Raw genomic sequence first — 6947 nt, forward strand, 5'->3', positions numbered from 1 at the left:
CCAAAGGACCAGGGCATGACTGGAACCTGAACACCAGAACCCTTTTAGAAGAAAAGAATCCATTGTTCAGGAAGATGTGCTGAAACCTCTTAAATCTTGCCCCAAATCATGGATTGGGAAGAAAAGTTTGAGCCTTGCCTCCTGTCTCCTCACCAGTGGACCTTTTTCTTTTCTCGAAAGCTGGTGCCATAGTATTGTCTTCTATGTGTTGGGCAGAGAGCCCCTGCTAGGCAACACAAACACTATGAGCATTCATTTCTGTAGACTTCCCTCTGAATGGGGGTCCAGATCCTGAGAATGGGAGAGAAGATGGGGGAAAGCCCTCAACATAGACTTGTCACTGGTTTATTATCTAAAAGAAACTCAGACCTTTAACACTGCCAAGATGAGCCTCCAACTAGCATATCTCCTGTGTTCTATAATGAAAAAAAGGTTCTTTTGTCGCTATTTTGATTTGTTTTAGCTTAGGTAAATGTCAAGCATTAGGTAAGGAGAAAGGTAAAATCCACCCTGCTATGCATACATTGTCTCGTTTAATCCTCAAAACAGCTATATAAGGTAGTTATTATTATTATCTTCATTTTACAGATAAAGAAATTAAAACTTAGAGGATTTAAGAAATGTGCCTTAAGTTACATAACTAACAAGTGGCAGAACCATGATTAGAAGCTAGGTGCTTTTTCTCCAAAGCTTGTGCTTTTAACCACTGAAATACAGTGCCTCTTAGATCTCAGAAAGGTGATATTATGTTCATTTATTTATTCACTCATTTGGTGAACATTTTCTTAGTGCTTAATTTGTGATAATCAGTATAACAATTTTGGAGAACTCAGCACTTCGGGGCCCAGAAAGCTCCTCTGGAGTTGCAGAAATTGAACCAAAGAGCTCCCAAAAAAGAACTGCTTGCTGCAGTCATGTCCCATGGAAGGGAGAGTCCTTGAACTCTTTAAGAGACTTCAGTCTCCTGCTCACTTAATTAATTTGTCCCAGATTAGACTTAAGGTCATATACTAAAAATGAGTTTATGTATGTTTGTTTTCTCCTAGATTTAAAGAATATACACTGTTAAAATCTAGTGTCTGCACCAGAGTCAGAAACAGGGCTCTTTGGGGAATTCTGGGCATGCAGGTGGATATTCTCACTGCTGCTTCCCAGCCTTATCACCTGGCATCTGAGTCCCATAAGCAACAAGTCTAGGAAAGATAAATTGAAGAGGGACGTTTCTGTTTTCCATATCCAGGTGTGGAACATCTGGTAAAGGCCATGGGACCCCAAAGTTTTAAGCAATAAAGTCTGCTAAAACTCTGGGCACTTTATATCACTCCAGATTTTTCACATTAATTATCACTGCCCTGAGCAAAACAGAAACTCAGGTGTGTTCTGTCACTTTGCTTTCCAACATATCCACATAGTCACCTCGTTTATATTTACAGCAAGGCCTTAAAAAATGACAGGCAGAAAGCAGTGATTTATACGGAGTAAGTAATTAAGGCAAAATTCCTAGAAAGGCAGCCTTAGTTAAATTTATTTTATAGTCTTGATTAGAATTCTCCAAAGTCCGAAGAGTCACTTAGAGAATATCCTTAACACGTATTTGTATGTACACACATATACACACACAGATAAATGTTTAAGTGGATTGAGCTGTTCAGGTTATTGGCATTAACTCAGAATATCATGAGGGTGTAAGTTATGACATTAGGTTACCTGCCTTATGAAAGTTTTACAACCAAAGGAAGGAGAAAATTACAATTTATGCAATAAAATAACTTGGCAAGTACCAAGAATTAAGCTGGCCTTAATGTGTAACTAATTTTAAAAAAAACATATACTGATTTCTTTTCGATGTTTCTTGTATGGAAAATTCTTTTGCCATATTTCAATCTTCTGAATCACATGCATTTCTACATTTACATATGAGGATATAGATACAATCTATCAAGAGTGAATTTTTGGCCTTTGTTCTTGCTTTACAACTAAGAACCTTCATTACAGCATTATTCAGGATAGCCAAGATATGAAAACAACCTAAATGCTCTTTGATGGATGGATAGATAAAAAAAAAAAATGTGATTCTATATCTATCTATCTATCTATCTATCTATCTATCTATCATCTGTCATCTACCTACATATATATATATATGTGTGTGTGTGTATAATGGCATATTATTCAACCATAAATTAGGAGGAAATTTTGCTGTTTATTTAACATGAATGTAATCTTTAAAAAAAAAAGTCAATTTCTAGAAACAGAGAAAATAGAATGGTAGTTGCCAGGGACTAGAGGGAGAAACTGGAAGATGTAAGTCAAAGAATATAAACTTTCACTTATAAGAATAAATTCCAAGGATCTAATATACAGCATAGTGACTATATTTAATACTTGAAAGTTGCTAAAAGTAAATCTTAAGAGTTCCTACAGTTAAAAAAAAGTGTTAACTATGTGAGGTGAGGGATGTGTTAATTATCTTAATCTTGGTAATCATTTCACATTGTGTGTGTAGAAGACCATCATGTTGTATACTTTAAATATATACAATTACATTTGTAAATTATTCCTCAAAAGAGTTTAAAAAAAAACATACTCTACAGCCATTTTCATTGTTTTGTATTAACCTGTGATCAGCTGATGTCTAGCCAAAAGATTCAAGTGACTTTGGGTCTCCGTAGATTTTTCTAGGATTCCCTCATACTGACACAATTGTTTCGTGCTAGGGAATTATAAATACAAGTGGCATAAGATTTTAATAAATTGTGTGTGCTCTGAATATATAGGTCATTGATGAAAACAGGTCAGAGGAAATCAAGGTTCAATCATATTTTCATCACTATGCAGCTCTCTGATAACTAAACTTAAAATTTTCAATCCTGTGCCTAAAGATTAATAACTAATAACACTGTGCTAACATTTCATCTAATTTTCATCACAGCTCTCATGCCAATTTCTCATGTGGAAATCGAGGCTCAAAACACTCAAGTAATATGCCTAGAATCCAAATATTAGTCTGCAGTGAAACCAAATTGTGAATTCAGATGATATGAATTCTAATTTCATTCTCTTAGTTTCTATGCCATTCTGCCTCCAAGAAAGTCAAGGTGGTGGCACTGGAGATTCCCCATGCCACTGCACAGGCACAAGGGCCACAGCACCTTTAGCGACAAGCATGAGCCTGCAGAGGATCCATTTCTGCTGCTGGACTCTCTCGAGGCAACAGTGGCCGAGCTCAAGGGAGTGAAATACACCCTTAAGTAGGTTCAGAGTCTGCAATAGTATCTGCATTCCTAGCCTCTGTGATAGGTCCTCGTGCTTTGTACATGTGCGTTGATAACAACCCTAAGTCAGCAGCTTGTACCCTGGAGATAGCACGCTGTAACAAAGTTCACATTCAACCCATAATTACAGATTTGGTCAAAGGCTTGCTACCAAGATTGAAGCCAAAAGTTGATCTAGTATTTAATTCCTGCTATGTAGTGACTCCACCTGAAGAGGTAGGAAGTCACGGAATAGAGGCAGGTTGTGCTGGTAGCAGAAATGGTCGCAAAGTCATGGACAGGTTCTTTCCACTGCTCCGGATCTCCTTTCACCAAGAAGGTTGTTCTATTTAGCTACCATTAAGGAAAACAATCCAGAAGAAATTTTTTACACAACGAAGATGAAAGGTCTTCAAGAGACTACTGCACTGTCCAGGCTAGCAGAACAAAAAATTCTTTCAGTCCTAAAAATATACAGTGTGTGCTCACTCTATATAAACTGAATGTATTCAGCATGTTTTGAAACTGCAGTCATTTTTTGATTAACAAGTAAAATTGTTAGAAATCTGTCACATAGAAAAAGGTGGAAGGGTTGGGCATTCTCTTGTACCCAGGAATCAAGCCTACAGAAATATTTGCATAAGTGTTAGTAAATACATACAGTATGTATATATATAGTTTGCATTTTATATATAAATATTTTTATATTATATATGAAAGGATATTTATTTCAGCATTACCTGTAATAGCAAAACAAGGAAGTTAACCTAAATATTCATCAGTAAAGGGGTTGGTAAAATGGATTATAGTATATTCATGTCACTGAACCTAAGTGGCATTCAGTCATTAAATATGAGTCAGATCTGTATGTACTGAACCAGAAGGGTTTCATGATATGCTTTTGAGTGAAAACAAAGCAAAGTTGCAAAACAGTATTATCCTATATGTATATATATTTTTGAAAACCAGCAAAGAGGGTAGGTTTGTATGTGTATATAATATAATCTTAGATAATACCAAGTGAGAATGGAGGAACTTTCACTTATTGTGTGTGTGTGTGTGGTAGCATGTATACAGTGATAATGTATTACTTGAATAATTGTTTAAAATTCTTTATTTAAGTTTTTTAAAAATTTACTCTCACTTGCTTATTGTCTTCAGTCTATAATTTAGAATGCCTTCTCCCTCTATTATCCTCCCTGGTCAGATTTTTCCTACCTTTTATCCTTTATCATGTATTTCTGTTTTCTTCTTGCATACATATTGCAAACTGCTGTACATTTTTTCTTCAATCAAGAGTTCTATATAACTTTTAAAAAATGAAAGTCAAGGGAGATTAAAGCTTCTAGATAATTAGAAACATATGTGAATGTGTCAGCATCTCTTCTTTCCCACTGCTATCTCTGCCAGTTGAAATCCTACCCCTCCTTTGAGATTTGTCTTCCATGATTTTAGATGTTTGAGAATCCTAAGGATGTGAATTCAAATCCAGTTTTCTCTTCTATATTGAGTGATCTGGAATGTATTATTTAACTTCTGTGAATAATTCTTACCTCACAAGATTATTCTGAAGGCTGAATAGATTAATTTTGTAGTGTTCTCTTCATGACAGGCACATGATAGGTGTTTAATATATGTAGCTTCTGTCTGCTACCTATGTCATAATTGGAACTATTTTATTTCTTCATGATTTCATAGGCTATTGTTTTATTTTCCCTTTTAAGGATATCATGGTTATTTGGTGGCGTTCCATTTCCCCAATTAACTTGTAAAGTATATGATATCAGGATTGACCTCTTATATCCAACTATCTTATAACCAACTTACATGCTCCAGAATGAGAAACGGTGCACAACTTTTGCCATTAAAATTCTGGGACAGAAATTCAGTCATAGTTGGAAGAGACCATGTGAATAATTCCTTGAATAATTTAAAAGTTCAATGAATCAAGATTAGCAGATCTCTATGAAAACTAGAAGCTGGATAAAAAGAAGTTGGAAACTGATGAAATACATGTAAGATTAGAAATGTTCCATAATTTTCCTTGACTCTAATCAGATATATTGTGGCTGACTGCAATGATATTTTGAAATAACTCCACCTGAAATAATAGTCACCTGCTGAAATGAATGAATAATTAAGTCATTGAGCTATCATGATCACCTGTGCACATTATAAAACTACCCAACTGGCTGTGTGACTGACATTAATACTGAACTATACTATGAAGTGAAGCATTGCAAAGGACACCAGCTTACATTACCCAGAGCTATTTAAGAACTGATTGAAATTAAGACATATAGGATAAATTTTTATGGACACATTTTTTATGCAAACAAAATAAAAGGAAACTATCAAAAAAATTTAATAGCTTATCCTAGTAACTTTACCAGGAACATATCAGTACATCAGGGTCATGTAAGAATAGAAGTAAGAATAAAATAACCTCTTAACCTATTAGAAATCAGGACCCTCTAAAAAATCCAATCGATCTGACAAAGCTCACTAAGTGATTTGTAATAGAGTCATTCATTCATCTGTTCATTCACTCATTATGTTTATATATTTATGCACACATTTAGTTTAACATTCATTGAGCACATGTGCACCCTGTGCTAAATACTGGAGATGAATTGCTTCCAACCAAGTCACTGCCTTCAATGTGGATCACAATTTATAGCTAGTCCCAGGCATATAATCAACTAATTATGATACACAGTTACTGTTGCTTTAATTGTGAAGTGAATAACTCTGCCTGAGGTTATCAGGAAAAGATTCTCAAAGAATTGACATCTTAGCTAGGCTCTGACAGATAATAGAGTTGGTGAGAGCAGATGGTGGTGGTTAAGGATGGTATTCATCAGATGGATTAGGTTAGAAGGAGGCTGGCTATCTCAGGCAGAGTATAAAATAACCTGAACTGTTTGGTAAATAATAGCCTGGCTGTGTTATGACCTGAGGAATAGGGACTATAGAAGAAAAGTTTAGAAAATAAGTTAGAAATTATGTTTAAGGCTATTGGTTCCAGGCTAAAAAGTTTGTTGGGCTTTATCATATATGCAAAAAAGCAAAATAGCTGATTTTTTTTGAGAGAAAGAATGTCATAAGTAGATATTTCTTTTAAAACAGCTCTAGTTGAATTGTGGACTGAATTAGAGTTGAAAAAGACTAGGTAAAGAGAAAATTACTAAACTCAGTAATAGGATAAAAAGATAAAAATCACATAATTTATTAACCTAATTTGTATGCAATAGAATAATTATTTCTTCTAACTACTCTTTGACTGCTTGACTGGTTTCAATGAATCAGATATCATTTGAGAGCTTAGAAGATCAAAAGTTTAAAATTAATAAAAGCTAATTAATTAAATCTAATGAAAACAGTTAAAAGAGAAAATATTTAGATAAAAATACATTAAATTAAATGTGTTAAGTTAAATTCATCATTAAAAATATTCATGGGATAAACGTGGTAGATAATAACAAAATGCTTTATTTCAGCAGGGAAAAAGACTTGCTCAAAGTAATGTATCATCATTGCCTCAGTAGACTTTAATTATTTAAAAACCTAATCTTTGTTTTCCATTTGGAACCCATTATTTTGCATGAACACGGAAAGGAAAAAGAATTACATAAAAATAAAAGTTACTGTATGTAAACAGAATATGTTCAAAGAAAGAAATGGAACTCTTAA

The 6947-nt window shown here is 34.3% G+C and overlaps 1 pseudogene; it reads left to right on the forward strand.

Moving 5' to 3' along the window:
* The first annotated feature begins 3120 nt into the window (after window positions 1-3120).
* On the forward strand, window positions 3121-3757 carry LOC102878246 (annotated as a pseudogene).
* Window positions 3758-6947: the final 3190 nt, after the last annotated feature.

The sequence above is a fragment of the Pteropus alecto genome, unplaced genomic scaffold (assembly GCF_000325575.1).
Source record: "Pteropus alecto unplaced genomic scaffold, ASM32557v1 scaffold164, whole genome shotgun sequence".
NCBI classification, from domain to species: Eukaryota; Metazoa; Chordata; class Mammalia; order Chiroptera; family Pteropodidae; genus Pteropus; species Pteropus alecto.